This window comes from Hyla sarda, chromosome 6, assembly GCF_029499605.1.
Source record: "Hyla sarda isolate aHylSar1 chromosome 6, aHylSar1.hap1, whole genome shotgun sequence".
NCBI classification, from domain to species: domain Eukaryota; kingdom Metazoa; phylum Chordata; class Amphibia; order Anura; family Hylidae; genus Hyla; species Hyla sarda.
The window spans coordinates 51,785,032-51,808,997 of record NC_079194.1 but is presented as its reverse complement, the minus strand read 5'-3'; the positions used below and the strand labels follow the sequence as shown (position 1 = coordinate 51,808,997).

General features: G+C 42.6%; 1 protein-coding gene across 4 annotated transcripts in view; it reads left to right on the top strand.

Moving 5' to 3' along the window:
* Positions 1-23,966, top strand: part of LOC130275572 (uncharacterized) — a 40,193-nt gene that overhangs the window by 5,116 nt on the left and 11,111 nt on the right. The window contains exon 1 of one of the 4 annotated variants that reach the window (XM_056523697.1): positions 11,359-11,609. The exons of 2 other annotated variants lie outside the window; for them this stretch is intronic. The gene's annotated coding sequence lies outside the window, so the exon portion shown is untranslated. Of the gene's footprint in view, positions 1-11,358; positions 11,610-15,365; positions 15,424-23,966 lie in introns of those variants that run through there. One more of the 4 variants, XM_056523696.1, reaches the window with a different exon arrangement.

Genomic DNA, 23,966 nt, shown 5'->3' with positions numbered 1-23,966 from the left:
AATTCAGGATTCCAGACCCGCCAAAAGAATTAACATGTTCATTATTTTGGCGTAATTATGTGAACTGCATTGCGGTCTCCAGACAGAGAATCCGTAGTGTGAAAATACTTTAATATGGAATTAATTTCCTCTATTGCCAAAGAGAGTAAATCTAACCCCAAAATGTTCTTTAACTATATAAATAGTAAAAAGGTTGAAAATAAAAATGTTGGCCCTTTAAAAAATAAAGAGGGAGAAGTTATAGACAAGGATGAGGAAAAATCTAATATACTAAACACATTCTTCTCCACTGTATTCACAAGGAAAATAAAATGCCAGGTAAAATACAGTGAGATAAGGTAAACTCCCCAGTACAGGTCACCTGTCTAACCCAGGAAGAAGTACAGTGCCGCCTGCAAAAAATCAAAATAGAAAAAATCGCCAGGTCCAGATGGCATTCACTCCCGTGTTCTAAGGGAGTTAATTAATGTAATAGACAGACCCCTATTTTTTATATTCAGGGACTCTATAGTAACAGGGACTGTTCCCCAGGACTGTCGCATTGCAAATGTGGTGCCAATATTTAAAAAGGGGTCAAAAGGTGACCCCGGGAATTATAGACCTTTTAGTTTGACCTCTGGTGTGTGTAAATTGTTTGAGGCTTTTCTAAGAGATGCTATTTTGGAGTATCTTGATAAAAATAAATGTATGACTCCATATCAGCATGGCTTTATGAGGGATCGGTCCTGTCAAACTAACCTGATCTGAGGAGGTGAGTTCCAGACTGGACCAGGGGGGATTGCTGGATGTCGTATATCTGGATTTTTCCAAGGCATTTGATGCAATGCCACATAAAAGATTGGTGCATAAAATGAGAAGGATTGAGCTGGAGGAAAATGTGTGTAAGTGGGTGAGTAACTGGCTCAGGGATAGGAAACAGAGGGTGGTTATTAATGGTACTTATTCTGATTGGATGACTGTTACTAGTGGGGTACCAAAGGGGTCAGTTTTGGGTCCTATTCTTTTTAATATATTTATTAATGGCCTTGTAGAGGGGTTGAATAGTAAAGCAGATGACACAAAGCTCAGCAAGGTGGTTATCACAATAGAGGACAGTGCACTGTTACAAATGGATCTGGATAGGTTGGAGGTTTGGGCTGGGAAGTGCCAGATGAGGTTCAACACTTATAAATGTAAGGTAATGCACATGGGGAGGAAAAATCTGGGCTGGGATTATTTATTAACCCCTTAAGGACTCAGGGTTTTTCAGTTTTTGCACTTTTGGTTTTTCCTCCTTACCTTTTAAAAATCATAACCCTTTCAATTTTCCACCTAAAAATCCATATGATGACTTATTTTTTCGTCACCAATTCTACTTTGCAGTGACATTAGTCATTTTACCCAACATTTCACGGCGAAACGGAAAAAAAAATAATTGTGCAAGAAAATCGAAGAAAAAACGCCATTTTGAAACTTTTGGGGGCTTCCGTTTCTATGCAGTGCATATTTTGGTAAAAATTACACCTTATCATTATTCTGTAGGTCCATACGGTTAAAATGATACCCTACTTATATAGGTTTGATTTTGTCGTACTTCTGGAAAAAATCATAACTACATGCAGGAAAATGTATACGTTTAAATGTCATCTTCTGACCCCTATAACTTTTTTATTTTTCCACGTACAGGGCGGTAAGAGGGCTCATTTTTTGCGCCGTGATCTGAAGTTATCGGTACAATTTTTGTTTTGATCGGACTTTTTGATCACTTTTTATTCATTTTTTAATGGTATAAAAAGGTGACCAAAAATACGCTTTTTTGGACTTTGTAGTTGTAGTTTTGCAACAGCTGGCGGGTCCACAGCTGGGAGACCACTGTCTTACATATGTATCCATGTTACAGCAGGGTTATAGAGTTTGGGGTGACCCCACAAAGCTGCTTCACTACAGACTCCCTAAAGTTAAAGGGGCTCCCCCATTACAACACACACGATATATAATGCATTCCTGCAAACAGTGCCCATGCTGCCCCCAGTTCTGCAAAGTAACTCACTGCTCCTTGCACTGGGCACCCCAACCCCAGAGAGAAGTGCCCCCCAGGGTCCAGGCTGTGCCCCCTCCTCACCTGGCACACCTGCCCCTTCTCCCCTGCAGGGGGCTCCTCTCTCTCCCACTCACACACAACTAGTGAAAGTTTTGCTGGTGGCCGAGCATGCTGCCAGTGCCGCCCTCCCCCGGTCTGTAGTGTCACTCACCCCGGAGACTGAGGAATGATGCCCGCCGCTCTGCCCTGCTGTCACCGCCGCCTCCACTTGTGGCTCCTCCGCCGTCCTCCTCCTCCCGGACCCCGGGTCCGTGCAGCTGTAATGCCGGAGAACACACAGGCGTGCCCCCGAGACCTGAGGCTTCCGGGCCGGGCTGGGCGGATCATATACAGGGGGAGAGGGAGAGATCAGCGGCTAAAGGGAGGCACAGGGTATAGGGAGAGCAGGGGGTGCTGGACGGTGTACAGTGTATATAGTACTCGAGGAACAGTATATAGAAGTACATTCTATGTAGCGCAAGCGCAGCACTACGCAAATAGCGTAGGGCTAACGTAGGCAGCGATAGGAGCCTAGCATTAGCCCTACGCTATTTGCGTAGTACTGCGCATACGCAGAATAAATTAACTTTGGGGGAGTAGCCGACTCCGGGCTGGGAGGCCGGCACAGCCCGCAGTGACTCATGGGAGCGATGAGTCACCGGGCGAAGATGGCGGCGGATCAAGAAGAAATACAGGTCGAGCGTCATCAGAACACCCAGCTTCCGGACGGAGAGAAAAGCAAGGAGAAGACCGGGAAGAAGACCATATGGAAAACGTGAGTATATTAAAATGTTATATAACTTTGCCTCATGCTACAATTCCCCTATAAAAGGTTAGCTTCGGACTACTCCTTTAATAAAATGGGAATGGTTGGTGATATTAACTTCCTGTTTGTGACACATTAGTTTATGTGAAGGGGGAACATTTTCAAGATGGGTGGTGACCGTGGCGGCCATTTTGAAGTCGGCCATTTTGAATCCAACTTTTGTTTTTTCAATAGGAAGAGGGTCATGTGACACATCAAACTTATTGGTAATTTCACAAGAAAAACAATGATGTGCTTGGTTTTAACATAGCTTTATTCTTTCATGAGTTATTTACAAGTTTCTTACCACTTATAAAATGTGTTCAATGTGCTGCCCATTGTGTTGGATTGTCAATGCAACCCTCTTCTCCCACTCTTCACACACTGATAGCAACACCGCAGGAGAAATGCTAGCACAGGCTTCCAGTATCCGTAGTTTCAGGTGCTGCAGAATGGGCAAAACAAAAATTGGAACAGGACCCTCAGTTTACGCAGAAGATTTTGTTCAGTGATGAGGCAAACTTGTATGTGAATGGAGAAGTTAACAAACAAAACCACCGCTATTGGTCTGACACCAACCCACATTGGATAGATCCCTCCAAGACTGTTGGAACACAAAAATTTATGGTATGGTGTGGTATATGGGGTACAAAGATAGTGGGGCCATTCTTCATCAATGGAAACCTCAAGGCCACTGGATATGCGAAATTGCTACATGATGATGTGTTTCCCTCTTTATGCACTGAAGCTGGCACGTTCCCTGAGTTTTTCCAGCAAGACGAATGGAAGACTGCGTTTAATACTCGTGATGAACATTTTGAGTATCTTGTGATGCCATTCGGACTCTGTAATGCTCCAGCAATCTTCCAGGAGTTCATCAATTATATCTTTTGTGATCTTCTATACTCCTGTGTTGTTGTCTATTTGGATGACATTCTCATCTACTCGCCCAATGTTCAGACTCATCGCTCTCACCTCCGCCAAGTATTACAATGTCTCCGAGACAATCATCTCTTTGCTAAACTTGAGGAGTGTACTTTTGAAAAAAAAACAGCCTTCCAATTCTGGGGTATATCATTACCAGTCAAGGTCTTCAAATGGACCCTAACAAGTTGTCTGCAGTACTGGACTGGTCTCGACCCTCTGGCTTGAAAGCTATTCAGTGCTTTCTCGGCTTTGCCAATTACTATCGGCAATTTATCCTTCATTACTCCACCTTGGTAGCCCCCATCGTTTCTCTCACCAAGAAGACTGCTAATCCTAAGGTTTGGACTCCAGATGCTGAAGAAGCTTTCAAACAGTTAAAGCCCGCCTTCGCTTCAGCTCTGGTTTTATCTAGACCCGATCCAAGCAAGCGATGGTTCTTCCGTTGGTACCGATGCAATTTTAATGCAAAAGTCCTCTAATGGAAGAATTGTAACCTGCGGTTATTCCTCTAAGACCTTCTCTCCTGCGGAGAAAAATTATACCATTGGAGATTGTGAGCTCTTGGCAATAAAGATGGCTTTTGAAGAATGGCGTGACCTCTTGGAGGGCTCTGTACATCCAGTTACTATATATTTTGATCACAAGAACTTGCTCTATCTTCAGACTGCCCATCATCTCAACCCTAGGCAGGCTCGCTGGTCTCTGTTCTTCTCCCGGTTTGACTTTTTCATCTACTTCCGTCCAGCGGAGAAGAATTTACGAGCTGACACTCTATCCAGATCCTCAGATGTTCAAGACCAGGAAACCCACCCACAACATATTATTCCTCCTGAACATCTCATCTCTGCAGCACCAGCAAGTCTTCAGCATCTGCCCCCTGGAAAGACTTACGTATGTCCCTGTTTTAGACTCCGAGTTTTGAAGTCTCTTCTGGCCGATCATTCCGGAATTCGTAAGTCCTTGCAGCTCATCTCCAGACATTATTGGTGGCCTAGTTTAAAACAGGATGTCTTTGATTTTGTCCGTTCATGTTTGATCTGTGGCCGGAACAAGACCCTCCCGTTCCAAACCTGCAGGTCTTCTACAGCCTTTGCCAGTTCCAGAGCTTCCCTGGACCGATATTGCTATGGACTTTATTACAGACCTTCCCTCTTTTGGAAGCAATACGGTCATCTGGGTTGTCGTAGACTGATTCTCTAAAATGGCTAATTTTGTGCCTCTACCTGGAATACCATCTGCACCACAGCTTGCTAAGTCATATCTTCCGCTTACATGGATAGCCATCTCATATTGTATCCGACCATTGATTTTTCCTCAGTGTATCACCCTCAATCCAATGGACAGGTCGAAAGGGTGAACCAGGTCTTGGGAGACTATCTTTGCTATTTCGTTTCTGCTTGTCAAGACGACTGGGCCGATTTACTTCCTTGGGCAGAGTTTTCTGACAATCATAAAGATTCTGAATCCCCTGGGACTTCACCTTTCTTTGTGGTCTGTGCACTTCATCCTCGTCCTCCACTTCCCTTGTCTTCTTCCTCTGGAGTTCCTATGGTTGATGAACAAGTGCAGAATACTCTGGCAGAAGACTCATCACTCTCTGTTATATGTCATGTCTTGTATGAAGTTTCAAGCAGACAGGAAAAGGCGTTCTCCTCCCGAATTCTCTCCTGGAGACAGAGTCTGGTTGTCATCCAAATATATCTGCTTTAGGGTACACAGTTATTTGGGTCCTTATAAGATCAAGAAACGTCTAAATCCCGTGGCCTATTCTCTCCATCTGCCATCTTCTATCAGGATCCCAAATTCTTTTCATGTCTCCCTCTTGAAACCTGTTATCCATAACCACTTTTCTAAAAAAAGATATTTCTCCTACTCCCATCTCTGGTACATCTGATGTTTATATCGTCAAGGAAATTTTGGACTCCAAGTTTATCAGAGGAAAATGTTTTTTCCTTGTGGATTGGGAAGGATTTTGGCTGGAGGAATGGTCTTGGGAGCCACAGGACAACATCTTAGACCATGACCTCATTCAAAAATTCTTGTCCTCCAAGAAGAGGGGGAGACCGAAAGGGGGGGGGGTACTGTTACGGTGAGCACTCTGGTCTGGCGCTTCGAACGCGAGTGCTCACCTGCCCCCACTAAGGCCCCGTTTCCTGCTGCTGCTGCCGCTGGCAGGGCTGGGATTCACATAGCGGGACACGCCCGCATGCGAATCCCAGCCCGTCACTCACCTCATGCTCCTCCTGCCTCTCTGCTCCGGCGCGCGTGTCCCCGTCCCCTGGGGTGCGTGCACACCGGAGCTTGGAGATTTAAAGGGCCAGTACGCCCAATAATTAAGTAAACACCTGTGGCTCAGTTAGAATTTCCTCCACCTCCTACACTTCCCTGCCAAATCTTCAGTGCCCCTAGCCTGAGATTAAGCGTTCCCAATTGTCTGCTCTCCTTGCCCATGTATTTTGACCCTTCTGCTACATTATGTGACTACGCACCTTTGCCGCCTGCCTTGACCTTCTGCTAAGTCCGACTACGCCTCTGTCTCATCCTTCTGTACCTTGTCTTGCCCACTTACCTGTGTGGTCAAGTCGTATAGGGGTAGCGACCTGGGTGTCATCTTGCCGTAGCAAGCCCATCCTGCCTTGTGGCGGGCTCCGGTGAAGACCAGCGGCACCTTAGACTCTGCTCCCTGATATGGCTCATGTCATCTGCCACACAGGTTAGAGGATCCATATCCAGCAGTGTTACACCATGGGTTATAAACTTCTTGATAATGTTGCGCACTGTGGACAAAGGCAAATCTAGATCTCTGGAGATGGACTTGTAACCTTGAGTTTGTTGATATTTTTCCACAAAGTTGGTTCTCAAGTCCTCAGACACACAATGCAAAGACTAAGTGAACTTCTCTCCTTTTTATCTGCTTTCAGGTGTGATTTTTATATTGCTCACACCGGTTACTTGCCCCAGGTGAGTTTAAAGGAGCATCACATCCTTGAAAAATCTTTTTTTTCCAGAACTTTGAAAGGGTGCCAATAATTTTGTCCAGCCCATTTTTGGAGTTTGGTTTGACATTATGTCCAATTAGCTTTTTTTCCTCCCTTTTTTGGTTTAGTTCCAATATACACAAATGGAATAAACATGTGTATAGCAAAACATGTGTTACTGCGATCCTTTTCTGTGAGAAATACTTCATTTTCTTGAAAAATGTCAAGGGTGCCAACATTTACGGCCTTGGCTGTATACTATTTGCTCACCGTGAGCCTATGTTAGTCTCTAACAACCAATGCAAAGTATTCAAGACAGGGTACATGTATCATAAGCTTGTGACCATATACACTAATATCATAGTACCCAACTCATTGTATGCATAGTATCTTACCCATATTGGATCTGTGCTCTGTCGCCACACTACCCCTACAGCTGTTTCGGCTCCTTCCTCAGGGGGCATAATTACAGAAGTATTACACTTGTCTGAAACCAGCCTTATTCTGTATTTGCTCTTTGTCTGTATATACAGCGGATATTAAGTATTTAACATATCACAATTTTTTTCAATGAATATATTTCCAAAGGTGCAATAAACATAATCCATACATACAAAGAAACCAAAACAAATACACTCAGAAATTAAGTTATGTGTAATAATGTGAAATGACACCGGGAAAAAGTATTTAAAATATGAAGAAATGGAGGTGCCAAAAGGCATGGAAAGCCAAGACTACATCTAAAATCAGTAATTAAGAAAGAAATTAGCCACTTTTCAGTGCAAATTAATATCAGCTCTTTTTGTCCCAACTGATGGCTACAAAAAGGTCTCAGTCAAGGTGTCACTCAAGGCAGAAGTATTGGAGGAAAAAAGCTGCGTTGGCGCTGCCAAGGAAGTAACCCAAGTCTTGGGTATTGATGCAAAATAATTTATTTTTACAACATAAAAAATCTAAGAAAATAATAAATATAAAGCAAGACGCATTTCGGGAGTCACAGCTCCCTTTTTCAATTGCAGGTGGTTGCTGTATGGCAAGGTGACAGGTATACGTGTTTAAATAGATGAAAAAATGGCACCAAAACCAGGTGAGCTGGTGACGTCATGTGGGGTGGATGCCGGGGCCAGGTAGGGGCCGGGCATTAAAGACCTAAATAATAAAACATATTCAAAGAAGGGGCATGAAAACCACATAAAACATGTAAAAAAATCATAGGTATAGTCTTTTACAGGAGTATTTGGAAGTTCAAACTGAACCGCGAGAATTGTCCGTGGTGGCGACCAATCAGGAAGCTGCCGGCGTCCGTGGGACCAATCAGGAGGCAGTAGGAGGAGGCTGTCATCGCTGTGCAGGGTTGCCACTGTGGGGAATGAATGGAGAAGAGCCCCTTGAACCTGATTGGCCATTTGCTGCGAGAGGTGAGGAGGTGGCCAATCAGGAGCGAGCCAGACTATGCTGAGGACAGTTACGATGTCATAGGGGAACATGGGCCGTATGGGGATAAGTCCAAAGAGAGTGGGCGGGGTGCTGATTGGCTGTCCGGGATCTTAGATGAGCCAATCAGAGGGGGGACGTATAAGTCCGGGTTGTCTTTGTCAAAAAAGTTCAAAAACGTCAGCCAATCGCTGTTAGATCCGTCCGGGTGTCACTCAAGACACATCTCATGATGGGTAAAAGCAAAGAGCTGTCTCAACCTAATTGTTACAAAACATAAAGATGGTGTTGGAAAGACAATCATTTCACCATAAGTTTGCCTCAACCAGGTGCTCCTCACAATATTTCTTACAGAGGAGTTTTCCAAGAGCCAAGGACACTTGAATAAAAAGCATAGTGAAGCTTGTATAAAGTTTGCTGCACAACATCTGGAAAAGCCAGTGAAATACTGGAAGAATATAGTGCGGTCAGATAACAGCAAAATGTACCTTTTTGGATGCCGTAATACACCCCATGTCTGGAAGAGAAATGGCCCTGCACATCAACATAAAAACACCATACCAACAGTGAAGATTGGAGGGGGGAAATAATGGTGTGGGGCTAGTTTTCAGCAAATGGTACTGGCAATGGGCAAATGAATGGGCATGTTTACCGAGACATTCTTGACAAAAATCTGCTGTCATCTACCCGGATGGTGAAGACGAAACAAGGGCAGACATTTTAGCAAGATAATGATCCCAAACACACAGCCAAGGAAACTCTCAAATGGTTTCAAAGAAAGAAAATAAAGCTGCTAGAATGGCCCAGCAGATCACCTGACTTAAATCCCATTGGAAATCTAAAGAAAGAACTGAAGATCATGATTCATAGAAGAGGCCCACAGAACCTTTAGGATTTGAACACTGTGTGAAAGAATGAGGCAAAACCCCACCAGAGCAATGTGTGCCACGAGTTTCTCCATACAGGAAGTGTCTTGAAGATGTCATTACAAAGTGACCAATAAAGGCTTTTGTACAAATTATTAAATAAATATCAGTCACTGTGTTCAATACTCTTTCCCTGGGTCATTTCACTTTATTACACAAAACGTTATTCCTGAGCTTATTTGTTTTGGTTGCTTTGTATGTATAGATTACTTGGGTTGTTGTTACCAACATCTAGTGAAAATTCAATGTCAATAGCACCTGAAAATATATGTAGTGAGAAAAATGGTGACGTGTTCAATACTTATTTCGCTCGCTGGATATAGAGCTGGGAGAATCGTGCAGCTTAGTGCTTCACTCCCCATTTTGTTGCAGAAGCCGTTTCAATAGTAAGTCTATGGAGCACATCTGCTACAGCCTCAGCCGCCCACTTCTCCCAGTAAGGTTGTTGCAGGTCCCTATGGGATCCATTATCATGGATTGAGGGAAAACATCTGGGAAAAAATAGGATCCCATGGACATAAACAACCCGCTGCTTTAACCCCTTAAAGGGGTATTCCGGCCCTAAGACATCTTATCCCCTATCCAAAGGATAAGACGTCTGATCACGGGGGTCCCGCCGCTGGAAATCCCCACAATCTCACATGCAGCACCCCCTATCATAAGCCTCACAGAGCGAAGATCGCTCCATGTTTGATGACTTACGATCACGGGGCAGGAGTATCGTGATGTCACAGCTCTACCCCTTGAGATGTCAGGCCACGCCCCCTCAATGCAAGCCTATGATCCTTGCATAGACTTGCGTTGAGGGGGCGGGCCGTGACGTCATATGTGGTATCGCCACATGCGGAAATGTCTGAGCTATAAAAAATATTGTTAATTAAACCGCACGGTCAATGGCATACGCGCAAAAAAAGCGTATTTTTGGTCCCTTTTTATATCATGAAAAGATGAATAAAAAGCGATCAAAAAGTCCGATCAATACAAAAATGATAACGATAAAACTTCAGATCACGGCGCAAAAAATGAGCCCTCATACCGGCCTGTACGTGGAAAAATAAAAAAGTTATAGGGGTCAGAAAATGGCAAGACGTATACATTTTCCTGCATGTAGTTATGATTTTTTTTTTAGAAGTAATACAAAATCAAACCTATATAAGTAGGGTATCATTTTAACCGTATGGACCTACAGAATAAAGAGAAGATCATTTTTACGGAAAATGCACTGCGTAGAAACGGAAGCCCCCCAATTTTTGTCGCACAATGAATTTTTTTACGTTTCGCCGTGGATATTTTGGTATAATATCTAATGTCACTGCAAAGTAGAATTGGTGGCGCGAAAAATAAGCCATAATATGGAATTTTAGGTGCAAAATTGAAAGAGTTATGATTTTTAGAAGGTGATGAGGAAAATAATGAAAATGCTAAATCGGAAAAAGCCTGAGTCATTAAAGGGGTACTCCACCCGGAAGTCCGTGACGTCACGACTCCGCCCCTGTGTGACATCACGCCTCGTCCCCTCAATGCAAGTCTATGGGAGGGGGCGTGACGGCCGTCACGCCCCGTCCCATAGACTTGCATTGAGGGGACGGGGTGTGATGTCACACAGGGGGCGGAGTCGTGACGTCACAGACTTCCGTTCTGGTGGTCGGGACCCAGACCCTCCAGCGTTTCTGGAGCAGAAACAAGTGGGTGCCGCATGCTATATTGCAGCGGGACCCCCGCAATCAGACAACTTATCCCCTATCCTTTGGATAGGGGATAAGATGTCTAGGGGTGGAGTACCCCTTTAATGGGTTAAGGACCAATCCCATTTTGGCTGGCCTTAAAGGGAGTCACCAAATTCATTTTTTTATTATTATATTTGTAATAATATTTTAATTTAAATGTAAATACTATTTGTTATTTAATGTAATAGTTCTCTGTTTATTGTTAATAAATACTTATACTGGGGGCAGCCATATATAACAGCATCTGTGCTTGTATCACTGCACGACGCAGGCACAGATGCTTTACAGCAGACACTACACATAATGTACGAGGACCGTCTGCTGTAAATGCATTGTGAGCGCTTGTGCGCATGATCAAGAGCACAGGCAGGTCACTTACATTCTGAGCAGTAGAGGGAGTCCAGCGCCATATTTATGGAGTCCAGCGCCATATTTATGGAGTCCAGAGTAGGCACGGAGAGTCGCTCCGCCCCTGCAGCTTGAGAACGCTCCTTCATGCAGGCGGGCACTTTGAATATCTCAGCAGTCACTTCACTGGCTCCCGGGACCTGCACCACAGCCGAGCAGAGGATCGTACACGACAGTCAGTCAGTCAGTCAGTGAGAGAGTTGGGGCCGTGGAGCAGTGAACGGCAGAGCGCAGGGGGCAAAGGTCATGGAGGGAGGGAGGACGGCGGACAGGCATAAACTTCTGCTCTGTTGTGTGAGGAGATCGGGCAGGACATGGAGCTCAATCACCCACAGACTGCATGGTGTATGCACAGTATAACATGGGGAAGATAAAGGCTTTTACAGCAGCAGTAGGGCCCCCTGCCTGTCCGTGTGGTAGAAATCCAGACTTTTAACCCCTTAAGGACCAGGGGTTTTTCCGTTTTTGCATTTTCGTTTTTTCCTCCTCGCCTTTAAAAAATCATAACTCTTAATTTTCACCTAATCCATATGATGGCTTATTTTTTACACCACCAATTCTACTTTGTAATGACGTCAGTCATTTTGCCCAAAAATTGACGGCGAAAAGGAAAAAAATAAATAAATGTGAGACAAAAAAAAAAAAAAAAGCCATTTTGTAACTTTTGGGGGCTTCCGTTTCTACACAGTACATTTTTCGGTAAAAATGACACCTGATATTTATTCTGTAGGTCCATAAAATTAAAATGATACCTACTTATATAGGTTTGATTTTGTCGGACTTCTGAAAAAAAAATCATAACTACATGCAGGAAAATGTATATGTGTAAAATTGTCATCTTCTGACCCCTATAACTTTTTTATTTTTCTGCGTATAAGGCGGTATGAGTGCTCATTTTTTGCGCCATGATCTGAAGCTTTTAGCGGTACCATTTTTGCATTGATAGGACTTATTTTGGACTTTGGAATTTTTTTGCGCGTACACCATTGACCGTGAGGTTTAATTAACGATACATTTTTATAGTTCGGACATTTCCGCACACGGCAATACCACATATGTTTATTTTTATGTACACAGTTTTTTTTTTTTTTTTTTTTATGGGTAAAGGGGGGTGATTCAAACTTTTATTAGGGAAGGGGTTAAATGATTTTTATTCACTTTTTTTTCACTTTTTTTTTTCAGTGTTACAGCTCCCATAGGGACCTATAACACTGCACACACTGATCATTGTTATCCCATAGGGACCTATAACACTGCACACACTGATCTTTTACATTGATCACTGATTTCTCATAGGAAACCAGTGATCAATGATTCTGACGCTTGACTGCTCATGTCTGGATCTCAGGCACTGAGCAGTCATTGGGCGATCAGACAGCGAGGAGGCAGGAAGGGATTCTCCAGCTGTTCGGGATGCCGTGATTTTGCTGCGGCTATCCTGAACAGCTCCCTGAGCTAACCGGCAGCTTTCATTTTAGGGTTAATAGCGCGCGGCACCGCGATCAATGCCGCGCGCTATTAGCCACGGGTCACAGCCGTTGTTAGAGGCCGGGCCCGACCCGCTATGATGCGGGGCCACGCCGTGGCCCCGCGTTATAGATCGGGAGTGGACTCGGGACGTACAGGTACGCCATAGGTCCATAACAGGTTAAAGGGAAAGTGACATTTAAAAAAAAAAAAATTATAATAAGTATTATAAAGTTATTATAGTCTATGAAAGTGTCTGATTGCAGGGGTCTGGCCGCTGGGACCACCACACGATCTCCTGTACAGCGCACCGGCTCTACTCGAGTATGGAGGGTGTCCTCACAACACACCATGCATTCTCTATGGGAGTGCAGGTGATACCGGAGCGCTGTACTCGGCTTGTTCACCGTGCTCGAGGAGAGATGGGGTAGGGGGTCCCAGCAGTCAAACCCCCCTCCCTATCACCCTGTTAACGATTCAGGTGCTGTCCCCGCTTTCTCCTCTTCTTCACTCACTATTCTGCCATTACATCATGCCTTATCCTCCAGAGCTGTACTCACTATTCTGCCATTACATCTTGCCTTATCCTCCAGAGCTGCACTCACTATTCTGCCATTACATCATGTTTTATCCTCCAGCACTGCACTCACTATTCTGCCATTACATCATGTCTTATCCTCCAGAGCTGCACTCACTATTCTGCCATTACATCATGTCTTATCCTCCAGAGCTGCACTCACTATTCTGCCATTACATCATGTTTTATCCTCCAGAGCTGCACTCACTATTCTGCCATTACATCATGTCTTATTCTCCAGAGCTGCACTCACTATTCTGCCATTACATCATGCCTTATCCTCCAGAGCTGCACTCACTATTCTGCTGTTACATCTTGCCTTATCCTCCAGAGCTGCACTCACTATTCTGCCGTTACATCATGCCTTATCCTCTAGAGCTGCACTCACTATTCTGCCGTTACATCTTGCCTTATCCTCTAGAGCTGCACTCACTATTCTGCCATTACATCATGCCTTATCCTCCAGAGCTGCACTCACTATTCTGCCATTACATCATGTCTTATCCTCCAGAGCTGCACTCACTATTCTGCCATTACATCATGTCTTATCCTCCAGAGCTGCACTCACTATTCTGCCATTACATCATGTTTTATCCTCCAGAGCTGCACTCACTATTCTGCCATTACATCATGTCTTATTCTCCAGAGCTGCACTCACTATTCTGCCATTACATCATGCCTTATCCTCCAGAGCTGCACTCACTATTCTGCTGTTACATCTTGCCTTATCCTCCAGAGCTGCACTCACTATTCTGCCGTTACATCATGCCTTATCCTCTAGAGCTGCACTCACTATTCTGCCGTTACATCTTGCCTTATCCTCTAGAGCTGCACTCACTATTCTGCCATTACATCATGCCTTATCCTCCAGAGCTGCACTCACTATTCTGCCATTACATCTTGCCTTATCCTCCAGAGCTGCACTCACTATTCTGCCGTTACATCTTGCCTTATCCTCTAGAGCTGCACTCACTATTCTGCCGTTACATCTTGCCTTATCCTCTAGAGCTGCACTCACTATTCTGCCGTTACATCATGCCTTATCCTCTAGAGCTGCACTCACTATTCTGCCGTTACATCTTGCCTTATCCTCTAGAGCTGCACTCACTATTCTGCCGTTACATCATGTCTTATCCTCCAGAGCTGCACTCACTATTCTGCCATTACATCTTGCCTTATCCTCCAGAGCTGCACTCACTATTCTGCCGTTACATCTTGCCTTATCCTCTAGAGCTGCACTCACTATTCTGCCGTTACATCTTGCCTTATCCTCCAGAGCTGCACTCACTATTCTGCCGTTACATCTTGCCTTATCCTCCAGAGCTGCACTCACTATTCTGCCATTACATCATGCCTTATCCTCCAGAGCTGCACTCACTATTCTGCCATTATATCATGCCTTATCCTCCAGAGCTGCACTCACTATTCTGCCATTATATCATGTCTTATCCTCCAGAGCTGCACTCACTATTCTGCCATCTCATCATGTCTTATCCTCCAGAGCTGCACTCGCTATTTTGCTGTCACATTGTTATATCCTTTAGAGCTGCACTCACTATTCTGCCATTACATCACATATTATACTTTAGTCACCTCCAAAGCTGCACTGACCATTCTTCTGTAATGTAACACCTTATCCTCCAGTCACCTCCAAAGCTGCACTCACTATTATGCTATTATGTGTTATCTTCCAGTCACCTCAAAAGCTGCTGTAATATCATGTTTCATCCTCTTGTCACCCCTAAAGCTGCACGCACTATTCTGCTGTAATGCAAAGTCTTATCCTCTGTTGATCTCCAAAACTGCACTCACTATTTTGCTGTTACATGATGTCTTATTCTCCAAAGCTGCACTCACGATTCTGCTAGTACATCGTGTCTTATTTTTAAGTCACCTTTAAAGCTGCACTCACTATTCTTCTGTAATGTAACATCTTATACTCCAGTCACCTCCAAAGCTGCACTATTCTGCTGTTATATAACATTTTATCCTATGATGACATCCAAAGCTGCTGTCACTATTCTTCTGTTGTATCTATAGACATACATGATACTATATACTGAGAGAGTTAGCAGCAGCAGAAGAGAACCGGGGCAATAATCATATGGCGTGAAGGTGAGGAGGGGGGACACTGTGTGGAGTAGTGTTTCCCAACCAGGGTGCCTCCAGATGTTGCAAAACCACAACTCCCAGCATGCCCAGATAGCCTTTTGCTGTCCAGGCATGCTGGGAGTTATAGTTTTGCAGCAGTTGGAGGCACCCTGGTTGGGAAACACAGATATGAAGATATATATTCTCACTAATTTGTAACACAGCTGTGACTTTACAGTAGTAAAGAGTAAAGTGGGTAAGAAACTTCTGGCAGTGACAGCCAGTGAGCAAAGACCTTTGGCAGTCTGTACTTTACCACTCTTCAATCACCAACAAAATGGCTCTGCCTAGTGGAAAAGAAAAACCTACAAAACCCCCTCTCCTTTTGCACACAGTCACAAGAGGAAAGTGTAGACGAGCCAGTTTTGCAGCAAGTCCCTTGCTTTCACCAGATTCTTCATGTTGCATAGTAACATAGTTCATAAGGTTGAAAAAAGACCAGAGTCCATCAAGTTCAACCTATATCCCTAATGAGTCCCTACTGATTTGAGTTGATCCAGAGGAAGGCAAAAACCCTCATACTAGAGGTAAAAATTCCTTCCCAACTCCAAATATGGCATCAGAATAAATCCCTGTATCAACCTTCTGTCCCTATAAATCTAGTATACACAACCAGCAATGTTATTATTCTCCAAAAATGCATCCAAACCCGTTTTGAACTCTATTACATAGTTCACCATGACCACCTCCTCCGGGAGAGAATTCCAGTGTCTCACTGCTCTTACAGTAAAGAACCCCCATCTGTGCTGGTGTAGAAACCTTCTTTCCTCTAGACGTAGAGGATGCCCCTTTGTTATAAATACAGTCCTGGGTATAAATAGATCATGGGAGAGATCTCTGTACTGTCCCCTGATATATTTATACATAGTTATTAGATCTCCCCTAAGCCTTCTTTTTTCTAAACTAAATAACCCTAATTCTGATAATCTTTCTGGGTACTGTAGTCCTCCCATTCCCCGTATTACTCCGGTTGCCCGTCTTTGAACCCTCTCCAGCTCCACTGTATCTTTCTTGTACACTGGTGCCCAGTACTGTACACAGTATTCCATATGTGGTCTGACTAGTTATTTGTACAGCGGTAGAATAATTTCCTTGTCGTGGGCATCTATACCCCTATTGATGCACCCCATGATTTTATTTGCCTTGGCAGCAGCTGCCCGACACTGGTCACTACAGCTAAATTTACTGTTAACTAAGACTCCTAAGTCCTTTTCCATGTCAGTCGTCCCAAGTGTTCTCCCATTTAATACATAATCCCAGCCCGGATTTTTCTTCCCCCATGTGCATTACCTTACATTTATCAGTGTTGAACCTCATCTGCCACTTCCCAGCCCAAACCTCCAACCTATCCAGATCCATTTGTAACAGTGCACTGTCCTCTATAGTGTTTACCGCTTTACAGAGTTTAGTATCACCTGCAAAGATTGCTACTTTACTATTCAACCCTTCTACAAGATCATTAATGAATATATTAAATAGGACAGGACCCAAGATGGTCCCCTGTGGTACCCCACTAGTAACAGTGACCCAATCAGAATAAGTACCGTTAATAACCACCCTCTGTTTCCTATCACTGAGCCAGTTACTTACCCACTTGCACACATTCTCCCCCATCCCAATCCTTCTCATTTTATGCACCAACCTTTTATGTGGAACTGTATCAAATGTTTTGGAAAAATCCAGATAAATACCATCCAACGATTTCCCCTTGGTCCAGTCTGGAGATCACCTTCTCATAAATCTGATCAGGTTAGTTTGACAGGACCGATCCCTCATAAAGCCATGCTGATATGGGGTCATACATTTATTTTTATCAAGATACATCAAAATAGCATCTCTTAGAGAACCCTCAAACAATTTACATACAACGGAGGTTTAACTAACAGGACTATAATTCCCAGGGTCACCTTTTGACCCCTTCTTAAATATTGGCACCACATTTGCCATGCGCCAGTCCTGGGGAACAGTCCCTGTCACTATAGAGTCCCTGAATATAAAAAATGGGGATCTATTACATTACTTAATTCCTTTAGAACACGGGGGTGAATGCCATCTGGACCTGGTGATTTGTCTGTTTTGATTTTTTGTATGCGGCACTGTACTTCTTCCTGGCTTAGACAGGTGACCTGTACTGGGGGGGGCGGGTTCCTTATCTAGCTGTATTTCATCTGGCATTTCATTTTCCTCGGTGAATACAGTGGAGAAGAATTTGTTTAATATATTTGCTTTTTCCTGCTTTTTGCTTTTTATAATTTCTTCCTCATCATTTTTTAAAGGGCCAACACTTTCATTTTTGACCTTTTTGCTATTTATATAGTTAAATAACATTTTGGGGTTAGTTTTACTTTCTTTGTCAGTTAGTCTTTCTGTCTCTATTTTTGCGGCTTTTATCTGTTTTTTTACATACTTTACATTTTTCTCTATAGCTTTTTAATGCTTCTTCACTGCCGTCCTCTTTTAGTAGTTTAAATGCTTTATTTTTGTCATTTATTGCCATATTAACATTTTTATTCATCCAAATTGGTTTTCTTTTATTTCTGACCCTTTTATTCCCATAAGGTATATACATCTTACAGTGAAAATTTAAGATCTTTTTAAAAGTCTCCCATTTAGTGTCAGTGTTGTTCTTTTTGAGGACATTATCCCATTTTATATTGTTAACGGCTTCTCTGAGTTGATCGAACTTTACCTTCCTAAAATTCATTGTTTTTGTGGCCCCTTGAGAGATTCCCTTATTGCAGAACAAATTATAATGTATTATATTATGATCACTATTTCCTAGGTGTCCTTTTACCTGCACATTAGTTACTCTGTCAGGTATGTTGGTTAATATTAAGTCTAGTAGGGCGCCCCCTCTGGTCGGGCTCTGCACCATTTGGGACAGATAATTGTCTTTAGCTATAGTCAGAAACCTGTTTCCTTTATGAGATTCACAGGTCTTGGTCTCCCAGTTTATATCAGGATCGTTAAAGTCCCCCATTATTATCACTTCATTCTGATTTGCTGCCTCATTTGCTTCAGTAATTAATCTTCTGCCTCTTCCATTATGTTTGGTGGCTTATAACAAACCCCTATCAGAATTTATTTTTATTTTTATCTCCATATATTTCTACCCATAATGACTCCACATTATCATTTCCCTCCCGTATATCCTCCCGCAGTGCGGCCTTCAGACTGGACTTTACATAAAGACAAACTCCTCCCCCTTTCCGTTTTGTCCGATCCTTCCTGAATAGACTATAACCCTGCATGTTGACCGTCCAGTCACAGCTATCGTCCAACCAAGTCTCTGTTATACCCACTATGTCATAATCCTCCTCAGAAATTTTCAACTCCAGTTCGTCAGTTTTATTGGACAGACTTTTGGCATTAGTAAACATGCAATTCAATGGTGTATGTTTTTTTTTTCCTATGATGCCTATCCCTATTAACTATTCTAACCCCACCCTCCACTCCACCCCCAGGTACATTATTAAGTCCCGTCCCCCCCCCACTCTATCTACACTATCTTCCCCCTCTCCTGGTCAACAGTGGAAAATAGAAGTTATTTTTTAATTTTTCATATTTTGTGACGAGTAAAAATATTTCCAACAATATTTATAAAATGTAATTTGGTGACACATTCCCTTTAACTCCCTGAGGACTCGGGGTTTTTCCATTTTTGCACTTTCATTTTTTTTCTTCATCACCTTTTAAAAATCACATCCTTTCAATTTTGCACCTACAGACCCATATGAATGCTTTTTTTTGGTGGCACCAATTCTACTTTGTAATGACATCAGTTATTTTACCCAAAGATCTACGGCAAAAAAAAAAAAATCATTCTGCGACCAAAATTGAAAAAAACGCCATTTTGTAAATTTTGGGGGCTTCCATTTCCACGCAGTACAATTTTTGGTAAAAATGACACCTGATCTTTATTCTGTAGGTCCATACGGTTAAAATGATACCCTACTTATATTGGTTTGATTTTGTCGTACTTCTGGAGAAAACCATAACTACATGCACGAAAATTAATAAGTTTAAAAATGTCATATTCTGACCCCTATAACTTTTTTATTTTCCCGCACAAGGGGATGTATGCGGGCTCATTTTTTGCGCCGTGATCTGAAATTCACTCTTTTGTACTTTGGAATTTTTTTTTACATGTACGCCATTGACTGTGCAGTTTAATTAATGATATATCTTTAAAGTTTGGACATTTACGCACGTGGCGATATCACATATATTTATATTTATTTACATGTGTTTTTTATTTAAATGTGAGAAGGGGGGGGGGGGGGATTCAAACTTTTATTAGGTAAATGGTCCCTTAAGGACCAGGCCCATTTTGGCCTTAAGGACCAGACCAATTTTATTTTAGCATTTTTGTTTTTTCCTCCTCACCTTCTAAAAATCATAACTCTCTTATATTTCCATCCACAGACCCATATGAGGGCTTGTTTTTTGCGTCGCCAATTGTACTTTTGCAATGACATCACTTATTTTACCATAAAATGTACGGCACAACAAAAAATATTGTTTATGTGGGTTACATTGAAAAGAAAACCGCAATTTAGCAAATTTTGGAAGGTTTTGTTTTCACACTGTACACTTTCCGGTAAAAATGACTTGTTTTCTTTATTCTGTGGGTCAATACGATTAAAATGATACCCATGTTATATGCTTTTCTATAATTGTGCCGCTTAAAAAAAAAATCTCAAACCATTTTAACAAAATTAGTATGTTTGATATTGCCCTATTTTGACCACCTATAAAGTGCTCATTTTTCCGTATATGGGGCGAGATGAATCCCTAATGACTAAATTCCTAATTGCTTTTAATCAAAAATTTTGAAATCATACTAGAGGCAGGGCATAGGCGAGCTCGGCGCAGACAGGTGGAAGTGAGCGCTGAGCTTGTACATGAGGAGGGCGCACTCCTGTCCCACCATGTTCCTTATTCCTGCAGGGCACGGCAGCTCTGTCCTCTGAACAGAGAGGAGGAGACTCCGGAGCTGCCGTCCCTGCCTTGTGCCGGGGTTGTATACGCGCTCCCGAGAGGGATCGTAGCATACAGCGGTTGCCGGGCCTTAAGTACCTCTCATCACTTCCTCCCCTCGCACAGTGCTCTGAACTGAGCCACCGAAGAGGAGAGAAAAAAGGTAATTTTAGGAGGTTAAATGGGCACTGTCAGATACAAAAACTTTTGATACGTTTGTAAAGCATGCAATACCAATAGGTTTTGCAATTGCTTTCATTAGAAAATTTTCAGTATTTCATACTGAAGAAGCCAGTCAAACAACTGCCCCCCTGCCTGCTTGGACACATACTAGTCCTGCTGTGTCCATGCATCACCTATGTCATGGACACACTTCCTTGATTGACAGTTGTGAGCGCAGGGCTCAGAGCTGGAGGAAAAATCCTCCCACTGTCAGCTTGTGTCCCCCTTCTGTCAGTGAGGACATGCTGGGAGTTGTAGTTTTGGTAATGATAGTGGAGATGTGAGCAGACAGAATACTGAGGAGGGGGGCGGAGACCTGCACAGTGAGGCCACACCCCTCCATTTGAGAGGAATTCAGACTAGTGAGCTAAATTAAAAGTGTAATAAAAAAAATAAAAATAAAGGTGCTGGACACATAAAAATTTGTACATGGTCAGGATTAGGTACTGAGCGATTATAAAAAAAAAAAAAAGTTTTTTTGTTGGATCTGATGGGTACGCTTTAAAGGGGTACTCTGGTGAAAACCTTTTTTCTTTTAAACCAACTGGTGGCAGAAAGTTAAACATATTTGTAAATTACTTCTATTAAAAAATCTTAATCCTTCCAGTACTTATTAGCTGCTGAATGCTACAGAGGAAATTTCTTTCTTTTTGGAACACTGATGACATCACGAGCACAGTGCTCTCTGCTGACATCTCTGTCCATTTTAGCAACCATGCATAGCAGATGTATGCTAAGGGCAGCATGGTGGCTCAGTGGTTAGCACTGCTGCCTTGCAGTGCTAAGGACTTGGGTTCAAATCCCACTAAGGACAACAATAAATAAAGTGTTATTATTATTATAATGTCAACAGAGAGAACTGTGCTCGTGATGTCATCAGAAAGCATTCCAAAAAGAAAATAATTTCCTCTGTAGTATTCAGCAGCTAATAAGTACAGGAAGGATTAAGATTTTTTAATAGAAGTAATTTACAAATATGTTTAACTTTCTGCCACCAGTTGATTTAAAAGAAAAAAGGTTTTCACCGGAGTACCCCTTTAAGGATGCAGCCAATTTTATTACTGCCTTTCTCGTTTTTCCCTCTTTGCCTTCTAAAATCCATAACTCTTATATTTCCATGCACAGACCCATGTAAGGGCTTGTTTTTTGCGTGACCAATTGTACTTTGTAATGACATCACTCATTTTACCATAAAATGTATGGCGAGTCCCTAATTATTTTTTGTGTGAGGAACTTTAAATTAATCTTAATTCTGTAGGTCAATACGATTAACCCCTTAAGGACTTAGGACGTACCAGTACGTCCTAAGCCCGCTCCCGGTGTTAAAAACGGGGTCACGCCGTGACCCCGCATCACACCGGGTCGGTCCCGGCTGCTAATCATAGTCGGGACTCTGGGCTAACAGCGTGCAGGCATCGATTGTTGTGCAGCACGCTGTTAACCCTTCAGACGCGGCAATCAAAGTTGACCGCCGTGTCTGAAAGTGAAAGTAAATGCTTCCCGGCAGCTCAGTCGGGCTGATCAGGACATCGCGATAAAATCGCGATGTTCCGATCAGCTGGGACGCAGGCGGAGGTCTCCTTACCTGTGTCCGCGGCGTCCGATCGGGGTTTGATTGCTCTAAGCCTGAACTACAGGCTTGAGCAATCGAGCCCCTATCTCGCTGATCCGTGCAGAGCTATGGCTCTGCAAGGATCAGCATAGGAGATCAGTGTGTGCAGTGCTATAGCTCCCTATGGGAGCTATAGCACTGCAAAAAAAAAAAATTTGAAAACAAAGAAAGTTAACAAAGGCCATTTAACCCCTTCCCTAATAAAAGTTCAAATCACCCCCATTTTCCCATAAAAAAAATGTGTAAATAAAAATTTACATATGTGGTATCGCCGCATGCGTAAATGTCCGAACTATAAAAATATATCATTAATTAAATCGCACGGTCAATGGCGTATGCGCAAAAAAATTCCAAAGTCCAAAATAACGTATTTTTGGTCGCTTTTTATATCATGAAAAAATGAAAAAAAAGCGATCAAAAAGTCCGATCAATACAAAAATTGTACAGCTAAAAACGTCAGATCACGGCGCAAAAAATGAGCCCTCATACCGACCCATACGCAGAAAAATAAAGTTATAGGGGTCAGAAGATGACAATTTTAAACGTATACATTTCCAGCATGTAGTTATGATTTTTCCAGAAGTACGACAAAATCAAACCTATATAAGTAGGGTATCATTTTAATCGTATGGACCTACAGAATAATAAGGTGTCATTTTTACTGAAAAATTTTCTGCATAGAATTCGAAGCCCCCAAAAATTACGAAATGGCATTTTTTCTTCAATTTCATTGCACAATGATTTTTTTTTCCGTTTCGCCGTAGATTTTTGGGTAAAATGACTGATGTCACTGCAAAGTAGAATTGGTGGCGCAAAAAATAAGCCATCATATGGATTTTTAGGTGCAAAATTGAAAGGGTTATGATTTTTAAAAGGTGAGGAGGAAAAAACGAAAGTGCAGAAACCAAAAACCCCTCAGTCCTTAAGGTGTTAAAAGGATACCCATGACCACATACATTTCTATTATTGTAGTGCCTCAAATTTTCTTTTTTTTTTTTTTTACATAATCAGTATGTTTAAAATCGCCCTATTTTGACCACCTAAAACGTTCTCATTTTTCCACGGGAATGTAGGAGGACTCATTTCTTGCACCATGACCTGTAATTTTATAGTACCACTTTTATGTATATATGACTTTATAGTCGCGCTTTATAATTTTTTTTTTTTTTGGGAATGTGATGTGACAAAGCAGCAATTTTGTACTTTTTTTTTTATTTTTTATTTTTACATTTACGCCACTCACCGTACGGGATCATAACATATTTTGATAGTTCGGACATTTACGCACGTGGCGATACGAAATATGTTTATAAATTATTTTTTTTTACACTTTCTGGAGGTAAAATGGGAAAAACAGACCCAACTTTTATTGGGGGAGGGGATTTTTCCCATAGGGGACTATTTATAGGGGATAGGGGGTATTTATAGCAATTTGATTGCTAATACTGTTCAGTGCTATCCATAGGGCATAGCACTGATCATTATTATCGGCGATCTTCTGCTCTGGTCTGCTTGATGTCAGACCAGAGCAGAAGACCCGACGAGACGGACGGAGGCATGTGAGGAGACCTCTGTCCGCCATTGCAGATGATCGGATCCCAGCGGCAGCACTGCGGGCAATCCGATCATCCATATTAAGTGCTGCACCTCCGTAGATACCATGATCTGTATTTATCACGGCATCTGAGGGGTT